Genomic DNA, 14,769 nt, shown 5'->3' with positions numbered 1-14,769 from the left:
TTGATGCATCTTGTTCCCCTTTGTTTGGCATCTATGTCATCTATCTATCTTCTAATCAATTGATCAATCTTATAACAGTTCTTGTCAGAGTTCGATGAACAGGTATCAAAAAATCTAAACTTTGACTCTTGAGGATCAAGCCTCATTTTGGGGATCTTGTTATCTTTTATAGACTAGTATTCAGGTTTTCTATCTAGACTCTAGGGAATTAAACTTTTTTCTAGAGATAATTCCAAATTCTTGCTAAGGATTAAGCTTCATTCTAGAGATAATCCTAACTTTTGATGAGAATTAAGTCTTGTTCTGGGGAAAATTCTAGGCTCTTGCTTTCGATCATTATTCAATGGACAGGTGTCGGGACATTCTAAACCCTGACTCCTGAGAATTAAGCCTTGTTCTAAGGATAATTCTATGAATCTTGATTAATCTTGTCATCTTCTATTAAATTGGTATTAGGACAGTCTAAACCTTGACTCCTGAGGATTGAGTCTCGTTCTGGGAATAGTTATGTGAAGTTTGACATTCTTTGTGTTATCAACTTTGGTATCTAGGTATTCTATCTAGATCCCCTAAGGTTAAGCATCATTTTGGAGATAACCTTAAAAAGCTTGTCAATCTCAGTATCTAGGTGTTCTATTTGGATTCCCTAAGGTTAAGCTTCATTCTGGAGATAACTTTAAAAAGCTTATCAATCTTGTTATCTAGGTGTTCTATTTAGATCCCCTAAGGTTAAGCTTCATTTTGGAGATAACCTTAAAATCCTTATCGATTGGTCTTTGTGTCATCAATTTTGGAACCAATCTCATTTCTTGATTTATTCTTCATACTTCTTATTTCTTTGAATTGAACGTTCTACTTGCACATTCATTCAAAGAAGGGCAAATGTAATACCCCAAAATTGGCACATTGCCATGTTAACCAATTATGGTCTATTCAATCAATCCTAAGTCCTATTTTACTAGACGATTTTGATTCTAATACTTGTTATTTGACCTAAGTGTTAGATGTAGAAAATCCTAATCTGCATTAATCACACTCTTTATTTAATTCCTAAGATTGACTCAAATTAGCTACATTAAACCTATTGATTAAGTATAATTTAATTATAAGTGTTCATACTTTAATTAAATTAAATTACCTCTTTAGCTAATATGAAAAGGAAATAAACATATTTAATTTAATAAGATAATGTCCTTATTTTAGTTATTGAGTTTAATTATTTAGTTAATTAATAATATGTATTTATAAGGTCATATATTATTTTATTAAATTAAATATTCTCTCCAAATCTTCTCTTCAGTTTAGAAATGGAAATTATGAGTGAACTATCTCTCGAAATGGAATTAAATTAGTTAAATTTCTCTCACACTCAAAATAGAATCAGTTAATTCTCTATCACACTCAGATCTAAAATAGTTAAGCTCACCTACACAAGGAATTTTCCATTCTGACTTAATCTTATCTTCGATCTTGATCGTTCATTCCAGTTGATCTCGACCGTCGATCAATCTTGGGATTCTATTTAAGGAGCCTTTAATTCCTCATTACAGAGGTTGCGTTGATTTTGCATCAAGTTAATGCTAGAATATTTACTCATTTTCATACGTTTGTAGTTTAATTTCTTACATTACAATCTCATATTAGCTGAAAATGCATTCATATAGTATAATTTTCTTTCTTTCGTTCTTAGATTAATATGCATTTCATTTAGAGTAATTTGCATTCTTATATAGCTTAATAAAAATCCTTCATACTAGAGGTTCGGTTGCCAACTTCTCATTCTAAGAGAAACGACAAAATCCTTCTAGTTAGAAGGCAACAAGTCGATATGCCAAACTATTTCAGATGAACAATTCAATGTTCATTTCAAGATGGTTTTACATGTAAGGACTATGTTGAAGTGTGGTTGATTAACAGGCCATAATTAATGCATACAATAAGTACATTTCGTATATCAAGGAATCCAATGTTGCATTCAAAGACAAAGCATATATCTACTAAATATCACTTTTTGAGAGAAAAAGTAGCAAAGAAAGATATCGTATTGGAGTTTGTTAGCACAAGGGAACATATAGAAGATATATTTTCAAAACCTTTGGCAAAGGACACATTTGAGTACTTGAGATTTATGCTCAAAATTATGCCCCAAACTACTTTTGAGTAGATGAAACATAAATTGTATTAATCTAGTGGTAATAGAGCATTGTTTCTTTATTTGGACTGAATGCTTGATGCTTCTCCTTTGGGGGAGTATATGTGTTTGAGTTGAGTCATGGAGGATTATTGGTACTAGTATTTAATGGCATCTTTGGACACTCGAGCTTCTTACAGATCATACTTAGAGAATTAGCATAATGATACCTTTTTCATTGATGTCAATGGGTGAGAGACAAGTATCATCAATAACACCTTTTGGGGAGAAAGTAACACATGAAAAACATTCTATGAGATATTATCCTTTAGGGGAGAGATGTTCCTAAAGGAAAGATTCATGTTGATCGATGAAGATGATTTGATTGATGAAGAGGATTTGAAATTTTTTTGATGTGTGGGGGAGATTAACACCTTCCTTGTGCATGTTGGTAGTTGAATGTTGATATTCATGGACAACATGAATGGGGGAGGAGATGCAGCAAAGATGCATTTGGTATTCATGGAACTTAATTGTTTTTCATTCATGTTGCCATCAATGCCAAATGGGGAGATTATTAGCATGAATATTTCTGGTATTCCTATGGGGGAGTATCATGGTAGTGTTCGAGACATGTTTTAGTGGTTGTGTGTTGTATTCATGATAGAGTTTGTCAATGATGTCAATATATTGGTTATTCTATGAAGACAGGCAAAGCAACAAATGGAGTTTGGTTTCATGTAGTTTGAGGATTGAATATCATCTTATGCATACATGGGATTGTGTTCTAGAGTATGTATAAATTCTACAATTAATATTACATACAAAAATATGAGAACTAGAAAAAGTTATGAAAGATCTTGTGAAGGAAGCTTTTAAACAACGTTTCTAGAAAGCGGGTATTGATGTTTACATTTTATCTCCTAGGAGAGATGGAATCTAGTCAAGTGAGTTGAGATAGAGGTTGGAGATGTAATTAATATGATTTGGTTAATCATGCATATTCAAATGATCAGTGTGTGGAAATTTATGAAGACTGTGCGCCAATATATAACTTGTAGTTATGAAAAGATGTAATATTGTGAAGTAATGTGTAATTTAATATCTTAAGTTGGTCCTATATTATTATTTTAAATTGGTAAAGCCTTAAGGCTAACTCAATAAAAAAATAATTAGGACTTGGTATGAAGGAAAGGTAGTTTCATTGTGGTAGAGTGTGGCAATGTGAGTGTGATATAGGATCATGTCTATTTGATGTATTGTGTGAGCTTACATGCAAATATCTTTTAGATCAGATAAGATATTGATTTAGTTGAGGCATGGTGAGCTTACAAGGAACTCTATTTGGAAAGAGTTGTTGTTGTTGGGTAGTTTTTGATGTACACATCTATTATTGATAGTACTAAAGCTATTTGGATAGTGGTTCCTTCTGTCTTGTTTTCAACTACTAACAGAGTTGGAATCTCATGGGTTCAAAATTCTCATAATAGGGACTTATGTGTGCTAATTTTATTTCAAAGACTCCTAACAGGGTCCATCCTTTCACAAGGAACATTTGTATCAGTACATCATCTTGTGGGCATCATTCCCTTTGGGGTTTTCTCTCTGATCAAAGGTTTCCCTAGTTAACAAATATGGTGTTATTGTGTATGGTTATCTTTCTATGGTTGTTGCATATATTGTTTACATATTTCACAATTAAAGAAGATATTGAGAATTTTTTTAATTGCATAACTGATTCACCCCCCCTCCCCCTTAGTTATCTTGCTGGAGTAAAACTGGAGTTTACTTTCTAACCCCTACAAGGTTACATATTTAATCTAAGTATATTCTAGTTTTGTCCTATTATTATCACCAATGCATGTTTGAATGATAGGGTAACTTAGCTACATGCTTGATCAATCATTTTAACACATACAAGTTCTTTAAATGAAACTAGTACTGAAGTAAAAAAAATTATATAATTTTATCCATGCCAAGGAAGATAGTAGCAACAAAATAGAAAGATCTTACTATTTTTGAAGGTAAATGAATCCCATAGCAAGCACTCCTAGATTATTTTACTCAAAACACAATTTCTAAATACCAGCAAGTACTGGGGTGAAACAAAGATATTTTAGAAAAAGATGATACTAGTTTCATTCATGAAGCAAGTTGTTAAAATAGTATGGACAAGAAAATCATCATTTTTACCAATCCTAGAATAGTCAGCATTCTTATTATTTACAGACAAGAACTTACAACTTAGACAGGAAAACAACACCCGGCCCTAACTAACTCACCTACCATCTTTGTTGACACAATCTATTGCTATCTATGTGTGGAGATGTGTGCAGAATAAAATACATTAAATTACAACCATAAAAGGGTCAGAAAGAAGTGGGGAAGTGAAAGAGGGGAATTCCTGATGGAAATCTAATTTAAACAGTGATATTTGCATGCTTTTCTCGTCAAAACTTTGTTAAGTATCTCCTCAAGGCATTCACTAGTTTATAAGAAAACTTCACTTCTGTGATGTTCTTGAACGCATTAGTTATGCATGGAAATGTGAAGGGAAAAAGAAATTATCTGTCATCATTAACTGCATGTCATGTCACTAATAAGTTTTCCAGCCAACAATGGTGGTGGATAGTAAGCCTTGGAAGGAATCCCAGCACATCCAACTACATTATGAAAGGACTTGGGTTCCAAGGCCCTCAGGTTCAGAACTCAGCATGTCAAGTACCACGTAATGCAAGATCATAATGAAGAATGAATCTTGGACCTAAAACTATACTTAGTAGAGTTATGGTGCTTATAAAAGCAAGTGAAGCTCCTTTTGAGAAAGTACTGAATCAAACCAAAATGACACCCCAATACTAAAATTCTTGTTTATAATAGGGTCATTTTTGTATATCCTTCTATGTCACAATACATGATGCATTAGACATAGAAGGGAACACCTCATCGAACCAAAAACATAAACATTTTGCACTCACTCTTGCGAGGCTTTGAACTAGTATACACCCTTTTGTTTGTTAAATTGTTGCTTCCTCGGACTCCCTTTCTTGGATGTCTCTCATCTTGTGTTGGCATGATGTAGTACAAGGTAGGAGAATCCCCAATGGAGAAATCCTAGCCCCCAAAAATTAACCTAGTAGTGTAATATACACAATAACATAGAGATTTAGATCCATAATAACACCAATTCTCATGATACAATCATGAGATTTACATCCAACATGCCCAACTGTAAGGCCTTCTAGGTTACAACCAATTATAAGCAATTATAATTATGCAAGACCTCACAAGATCCAAACCCTAGCTAGCCCAAATCCACCAAATGATAGAAAATCCTAAGAAGAATCTAAACTTTTTCTCGAAGCCACCAAGCACCCTTCTTGTTTCCTAAGCCACAACTACTAGCTCTTCTCAAACTTCACTCCTCTCAACTACTCTTCTTCTCCATGTTGGATGACCAAAAATTCAAGACTCCACAAGACCCTCTACTTATACCCAACTAAGACACAAGTCAGCCTAGAAAATTACAAATAAAATAAAACCTTATATTAAATACATATTTAAGCCACAAGTCGGCCTAAAATAGATAGTAAATACCAAATGCCTTAGAATGATTACAACACCCATTAAATGCACATGGGACAAATAATAAAGACCTAAATAGGTCCACACAATCTCCCACAATTTCTCCACATCAAGATCGCACTCCTCAAGTATTAAATGTACCAAGCTGATTGATCAGATCTACAAGAACTCCATTCAAAAAACCAAACTATCGAGCATTAGCAAATACCACCAAGCATGAATGAGCTCCTACAAGAATTGTTGAGTTCCTCACATGTCGAGCAACACAGTATATGCCAAGCAGTAGTATATGCTGAGCTCCTTTAGCAACTGAGCCCTTCGACCAACATTGCACTCAATAATGACGATGCCCCACTCCTTTGGTGATGAAGTCCACAACTCCAAAGCCAAAATTCCTCCAACATGCAGGATTTCTAACTACCCTAGGATTCTCTTGCATCAAACACCCCAGGTGCAAAAGGATGTTCTCAGTAGATGAAAGAACATCTTGTGGGATTCAACAAATAAACCCCAAACTAGCTCTTCACATGCATGTCCTCCAGATCTTCAACTTGCACACTCTTTCCCTTGTTCCATTTTTTATTCGTTACATCCTTTTTTGATATTCCACAAGTTTATTTTCCATTTTGATCTCTAAACCTCTCAGATTCCTTCAACTCAACTTGGCTACCAATTCTTTAGTTCCTCCTACTAAGTTCTTCATTCTACAAAAGAATTGTGGAATGGTTCCTGCCACCTTTCTCAATAGTAATCACATTCATAACACAATCATGCATAGCCCTACAATCATCCTACCAAGGTCTACCAAGAAATATGTGACAACTACTCATGTCCACAATATCACACAACACTTGAATCTTATACTATCCAATTTAGAAATCAACAAGACATTTCTCTCTCACTTCCAAAGCATGTTCATCTTGTAGCCAACCAATCCTATTAGGACAAGGATGTCTCGTTCTCTTAAAACCAAGTTTCTGAATCATCTCCTCAACAACAAGGTTATCCATACCACCACCATCCACAATCACATTATAGATTTTAGCACTAGACTTACAATGATTCTCGAACAAATTACTCCTTTGAAATTTTTTGAGTGCCCTCTTACCAAATGGTACTTGTCAAGCCAACAAGTTCTCCCCTTCTTGCTCAGGTTCATTGACACGATCCTCAACTTCATTCACTATAAAATCTCTCCTATCACCAACCTTCCATGAACACTCAAAATAGTTATGACCTTATTCACCACATATGTAGAAAGTACCCTTAAATGCACTTCTACATGTCCTTCTCTTCTACTCAATAGGTTTTGGTTCATCTTCTCCACTCGGTTTATCCTTCGTTGAGTGATCTTGCTTCTCTTTTCCATGGGAATTACCTTGATTTCTTCTCTTCAACTTCTCTTTTTCCCTCAAAGCATACTGATATGCATCCTCAATCAAGTCAATATTTAGCATACCAACCTCATCCTAAATAGTGAATCTCAAACCATTGATGTATCGATCCATCTCCACCTTAGACAACTCTCTACGTCCAGAACAAATTGTCAACTTGTAGAATTCCTTAGTATAATCCTTTACAGACAAATCATTTTGTTTCACATTCTGAAACCTCTTAAACAACTCAAGTTCATAATCAAAAGATATGAACTTAGCCTTCAATTTTGTCACTATCAACCTCCAACGAGTAATCTTCATTTCACCTTCCTCTTCTCTATCTATTTGTGATTCTTTCCACCAAAGAGAAGCATGTCCTTTCAACTTAGTATGTGCCAACCTCACTCTGAGGGGATCTCTGATATACTCTAACTCAAAGTAGTCTTCCAATTCATCAATCCAATCAATTAGGTCTTCAGGATTTAAAGTACTTAAGAAATAAAAAAAACTTCCATCTTATACTTTAACTTCAACTGAGATCCAAATCTATCCAATCAACTACCCCTATCTTCCATAGGTCTCTCCATGCGATCAATTTTATCTTCACCACATGATCCAACAACCTTGAAGTCTTCAACAACTTCCTCATAACCATCTTCAATACCAACATGTCACAGTGCATTAGCTATACCCCTCATGATCTCATTCTTCATCAACTCCATCTCAGATCTGAAATCTATTTTAACCTTCTTTGATATCCTTGTTTCCATAGCATCATAGAGATCTTCAATTTCCCTAGGATACATTCTTCTCAAAGGCATCTTCCAAGATCTTTGCAAACCCTCTACAAAAAATCCTTAAGATCAACTTGCTCTTATACCACTTGATGCAATACAAGGTAGGAGAATCCCTAATGGAGATGTCTTAGACCCCATCAATTAACCACAAAGAAAAATATACACAATAACACAAAGATTTAGATCTAGAATAACACCAATTCTCATAATAGAATCATAAGATTTACAACCAACATGCCTGGCTATAAAGTCTTTCGGGTTACGGCCAAATACATAAGCAAGTAATTATTCAAGACCTCACTAGATCCAAAACCTAGCTATCCTAGATAGAAAACCCCAAGTAGAATCTAAACTTGTAATCACAAACCACCAAGCAACCTTCTTGTTTCCCAAGTCGCAACACTAGCTCTTCTCAAACTTCGTTCCTCTCAAGTACTCTTATTCTCCATGTTGAATGATCAAAAATCCAAGACTCCACAAGACCCGCTACTTATATCCAACTAAGCCATAAGTCAGCCTAGAAAGTTACAAATTAAATAGGCCCATATATTAAATACATATTTAAGCCACAAGTCAGCCTACAATAGATAGTAAATACTAAATGATTTAGAAGGCTTACAACACCCATTAAATGCACATAAGACAAATAAAAAAGACCCAAATATGTCCACACAAGCTCCCATGATCGCTCCACATCACGATCACACTCCTTGTGCATTACATGCACCAATTCGTTTGATCAAATTTGCAAGAACTCCATTCATAAAAACAAATTGTTGAGCATTAGCAAATACCACCTAGCATGACCGAGCTCCTACAAGCATTATCAAGTTCCTCATATGTCAAGCAACATAGTATATGCCAAGAAATAGGATTTGTTGAGCTCTTTCAGTAACCGAGCTCCTCGGCCAACACTACACTCAGTAATGACCAAGAACCACTCGATTGGTGATCGAGTCCACAAATCTAAGGCCAAAATTCCTCCAACATGAAGGATTTCTAACTACCCTAGGATGCTCCTACGTCATGGCAACCGATCCTTCCATGGTTAGGATCTCAGGATTCAGCCAGCCTAGAACCCTTGGGGAATCATCTTCCTGTACGTGCTTGGAGGTTCCTATCTTACAAGGCAATAACCATCTTCTAGAATTTGCACTAGTTCTCACCCTGCCTCGATATCCCAAAAAAAAATGATCCTCTAAAACCAAAATCCATTAACACCTAGAAGGACTGAATATATGTTAATATTATGCTCCTTAAAACCCTAATTTTACTAAACTTAAGGTTTTAGGGTTCCCAAGACCTTGTGCTCCCTATCCTTTCCTTGAAGATTAATATACCATTTGGGAAGGAACACAAAACCTGGAAGCCAAAACAAGTAAAGTAATTCTTTGTAAAAAGACAAAAGATCGTATTTGGAAATCATGCCTTGGAAGCATGAAACTATCTCTCGCTGGTCATGGGAGCCAAAATCCTCAAACCTTGAAAACCTACAATTTTAAAACTTGTGAGCACAAAATAGATAGTTTCAAACTAGCAAAATATCAATTATTTATTCTTCGTTAGAATCCCAAATCATGTTGCCCAAAAAAATAAACTTACTATGTGGCTTACATCGTTGAGTTGTCCTTATGTGACTAACAAGACTACTATTCAATATTTTCTTGTGTGACACATCATATCAATTAATGCTACATACTTTGGATGTAATATCTATTTGAATTTGAAATACCAACCAACTTGTTGTTAATGATGCAAGGCATTCAACCTGGGGATGGAGAATGTATCTTGGTAGACAATTTGAGGCAAAACTCCCCTTATAGTCACCCAAGAACATGAACAGGATTGCTAGCGCAATGCTAGCATGCCACCACTAACCAACTAGGACTGAGGCCATACGTGTACGTTTAAGAATGACAACATATCTCAAATTCTAAATTTCATATCCAAAGTCGAACTAAGCAAACCAACTTGACTAGTGGGATTCAACCCCACACAAAAACAAGGATGAAAAATGAGCACCAAAGGGCACCTCGAGTGCAAACCACTCTTTCGACAGGGCCAACACCTAATAAAAGACCAAAAGAAGCAAAGTTGCACCATGAAACCACACAAAGGAAAAACAACATAGCCAAGTCCACCTTCCTATGGAAAAAGAAAACCTCTATCATGAACTTAAACCACCAACTAGCAGTTAAAACTCAAACTACCAAGCACATTTTTTGGGAGGAACGTTAACTTGTTCTACACACAAAGGCGGTGGAGTTGACAAGCTTGGCCCTTCAACAATCGACCAGATGAAACAAAACAACAACAGTGCAAAAGAAAGATGAACAACAACCACCGAAGCAATGTCCCAAGAGGCAAAGCAAGTAGAACAAAACCTAAAGAAACACCAATGGGGCGAAAAAAGAAAAGGATGAGCAACGAAAAACCATAGAAAATATGAACTAAAAAAGAAAGAAAGTGAAGGGCAAAACCACCAACCTCAAACACTAACTTGTAAGGGTGTCGCATCGCTAGGACCCACCCTTCTTTGAACATGAACTAGAACTAGCCTGACCCACTGGAGCACTGGTAGACACAAAAAAGATCACTTACAAGTGGGTGGCAACCCAAAATGAAAACTTCTTGTAGGGCCCAATTTTGATTATCGAACAATCAACAGTTAATCCCTTTAGATGTCTTAAATAGCCTATCCATCGCGGTAATTAAAGGGTGTATTAATTATACTTGTCTATTAATAAACATTGCCATGTGTCTAACCTAAGACTACATAATCCTTTTCCCTTCATAGAAGATATGAGCAAAAGGGTCCTTCATGTGTCCATAAATTCTTTTATCACCAGTTGGAGACCCTTGGCATGAGATTGGGGATACTTCTGCCACACACAAGGGATTGGTCATGTGGATTGAGAAGTGGGGACCTAAACAAGGAAAATTGAAACAAACACAAAGGACTTGTCTCAAACAAGACAAGGCAAAAGAAAAAAAGGGGACCCAACTTTTTGCTCACAAAAAGTAGGTACGAGTATGCAAGGCATAATAGGTCGCTTAAAGACTTAATGCTTCTTCTTCTACTAACCTTGGCATAGTATACCATATTCTTTCCATAATGGACAAGACCGAGGCATCTACATTCTTCTACCTTGGGAATCTTATCTAGAACAAATTCCTCCTCATTGTTTATTTCCTCCTCATCACAAAGAGTAGTAACCTATCAAAGCACTTCTTGATTCGTGTTTTGGTTACTTTATACTATTAGATCAAATCCCATATAGTCCTAAAATTGAGGCAATTTTAATAAGACCTCATCTCAAAACATGTGGATTTAAAGCTAGTGCTTAGACCTTATCGAGACATAAATTAAGCGCCCAGACCTATATTCTAGCATGTAACTTGCAAACTCGGCATGTGCCTAGACCCTATATCTAAATGTGGGAGATGAATATCCAAGGCATATTCCATATGGGAGTAATGTGTGGCCTATGCATTACAAATCGAATCTAAATAATTGAAAGGGACACTATAAAGCATGAGACATGTGGCCTAAAGTAGGTTTTAAACCAATTTCAACTTAATCCAATTTAGGTGTCTAGTCCTAATTAAAATTGATGATTTGAAGGCCCAAACATATGAGGTTCTAGGCTCTAAGTGTGGGTCTTAAATGAGATAATACTACTTAAAAAGTCTTAAGAATCATGCGAATTCAAATCTAAGTTTAAAGACAAATTTAAATCCAAGGGCCCTGACTAAATACCCATGAAGCAAAATTTGATGCAAAGCAACAATTAAAACACAAGAATTCTTGAATATTTAATGGATGAAATTTAAAATCAATGAAGATCTGCAAGAGAAGAATGAGAGAGGTTTGATTTTAATTACGAGGTTTCAAATTTGAATTTGAAATGATCAAGAGGTTGTAATATAATAAGCATTGTCATTAAATATAAGGTAGCAATGCATTAGAAGGGTAAAACATGGAAGATTTCTATATAAACAAACCCTCTCTCGATTCAAAATAAGTTTTTTTAATGTTTATTTATAGGTAGATCTAAGAATTTCGACCATCTATTTTGGATTTTTTTAATCATTTTGTTGTCGGATTTGAACGATGGAGATGATAGCTGTTCAACTCGTGACATTTTTAAGTTATCAGGTTGAAAACCAACCAGTTACCAGTATTTATAGTCGATTGGGGGATTGGAAGCTCTGGTGTTCATCATTCCTCAACAAGTCAGGGGACATACTTGCATTTATTCATTACAAGATCCTAACTTAAGATTTTTCCAAGTATTTAACAGCAGATAGGGACTGAGTTTTGATCATTTTCAGCAGGTCTGGGGGTTTGAATTGAGCACTACCACTCAAGCACTTCAATTTTTATCACTTACAATGTTTCTCTTTATTTTTACGAGGGTCTGTCATCATTTTCAGAATTATTTGATTCCGCGGTGGAGTTCAATATTAGAATTTTCAGTCCCTTTTGTTTTTGGTTAAATATCATATTGAAAATGAAGTGATGAAGGGACTAAGGCAACTAGGATAGAGATTTAATCAGTTCCTCGATGTTCTCATGTCATTTTATTGCCCAGATTGACCAAATTCAAGGTCTGATATAGAATTATAGGGGTTCAATTTCATACATCAGCAAGTAAAATCGTTAGGTTTAATCCAAGTCCCTATGTAACTAAATCAGAAAATTGAGTAAGGGTTGTTTATTGGAGGTTTCAATTATAGAGAAAGGTGGTGAGAGCTGAAGATCTAAAGCCAAGAAGAGGGGAAGGAGAGGTCCTCAGCGAAAGTGAGGAGGAAAAATCAAGAGTTCAGGAAGCAAGAAACTCATCCAAGGAAGACAATTCACCAAGAGTGAAGAATATGAGCTTAAAAATAATTTATCATCATCAAGGGAGTGGGGGGTCTATAGGGCGAGCATTCTAAGGCTCAACTTATGAAACTATATGAAGTGTCCTAGTTAAGAATGTCATATTGTGTCTAGATTCATTGAATCTGTCAAGAGGGAAAGGGATAAAAGGAAAAACATTTTAAGTGATTTAGCATAAATGCAAGTGTCATCATCTTATTAAATGGTGGCTTCTTCTACAAGAATTTTTCTTCTACAAGCTTCTACCTAACCTCTCTTCTCATTGGCACAACATTTAAAAAAAATCATTGACCCATTCATTGGTGTACCTTATCTTGGGTGTTATGTCTTATTTATTTTTAACTAGCTCATGAAGGCAATGTAATTTTTCTATTGGCTCACATGGTGGTGCGTGATTGTAATTGGGTGGGCATTTAATATTTGTAGCTATGGTTATGGAAACCCATATTAGAGCTTATGAAGATTAATCTGGGCCACTGGTTTTGATTCAATCTTGATCGTTCACTATAATTGAACCCCTATATAAAGGCTTGATCACATCATATGTAATAGAGCTATGTTGAAAAATTATTTTTAAAGTACTACCAAAATTGTTCTCTATTCATTGTTGTACTTGCATGGTGGATATATATGATCATTTTGGAGTATTACATGGTTTTTGCATCTTTGACTTATATTAAAAATTTATTTCATGTTAAAGAGAACTAGATGGATGGAAGATGGTGTTGAATAGTGATTAGTGGTGAAGCTAGAGTAATACCTGGTACTTGTTGATTGTAACTAACAATACAAGCTTAGTTTGGGCCTAAATTGCAAGTGTTTAGCTTCTATTGGAGATTTTCAGTTAGATTGTGCTTTCATATGTTATTTGGATGAATGTTGACAATGCAAAAATCATTCATGCATCCATACAAGATAGCATCTTCATATGGCTAGTTGACATAGCAAAACAAGGATTGATTAAAGGCTGGCCCCATCATCAGCATGATCTTCAATTCTTAGAATTTGATAGAATTCCTAAGCCCTTATATGTTGCAAGTTATTTATTTGGAAGTGATTGAAGAAGTCAAGTTGGTGTCCACTAAATGAATAGCATAAGTCCATTTATAATAATTAGCAAATTACATCATAAATCTAAGTGAAAGGCCACATTAAAAAAGAAACCTTGAGGTTATCTCATTTGATCACATAATTCATCTACATTGTTTAGCACATGAGCATCCTTGTTCAGAGAGTTACAAATTTGGTATTACATCTTGAGATATTAAATTCTATATGTTGTAATGGAACTAAAAAAACTCACATTAACACTTAGTGGTAAGATAATTTTGAGCTTCTACGAACATATATACCGGCAAATATATGATGCAATTTCAATTTTAGGTTGCAATCTCCCAAGGGAAGAGTCGTTAGAGTTAGTGGGAGTTGTTGTACATTTTCATATTATATAAGTTGTCAAACTAAATGTGTGTGTGTGTGTGTGTGTGTGTGTGTGTATTGTCTCAAGGGGAGTAATGTTTGACAGTTTGGACTTTGTATAATCTTTTTTAGGGTGGTACCCATTGTCCTTTATGTCAAAGGGTAGAACTATTTGGTTTTCGCAAAAGTCCACAAAATATGTAACCAATGACAAAAGGAGAGATTATTGAACATGAATATTTTATTGTCATTGATGTCAAACTTATTGGAGTAGTCTCCAAAGATTGATAATAAGTGGGAGTTAGTTTTAAATGATCTCTCTGTGTTCCAAAGTAGTATAATTTAACATGTGTGCATATATGATATCATAGATATGCAAAGATTTTTGTAAAAAACATGTATATGCCATTAACTGGTGGTCTGCAATTGTTTCCAAGCTTTTGGAGATGTCTCTGATTATTTGCACATAAGTGGAACTATTCTAGTGAATAGTTTATCAATCTAGATTTGTTCTTTTTGGTCTACAATTGGATATAGTGTTGACAAGTGTTTGAAGGTACTACATATCAATTTCAT

The sequence above is a fragment of the Cupressus sempervirens genome, chromosome 2, assembly GCF_028749045.1.
Source record: "Cupressus sempervirens isolate cs-2001-9-10 chromosome 2, ASM2874904v1, whole genome shotgun sequence".
Taxonomy (NCBI): domain Eukaryota; kingdom Viridiplantae; phylum Streptophyta; class Pinopsida; order Cupressales; family Cupressaceae; genus Cupressus; species Cupressus sempervirens.
This window is presented reverse-complemented; position numbering follows the sequence as displayed.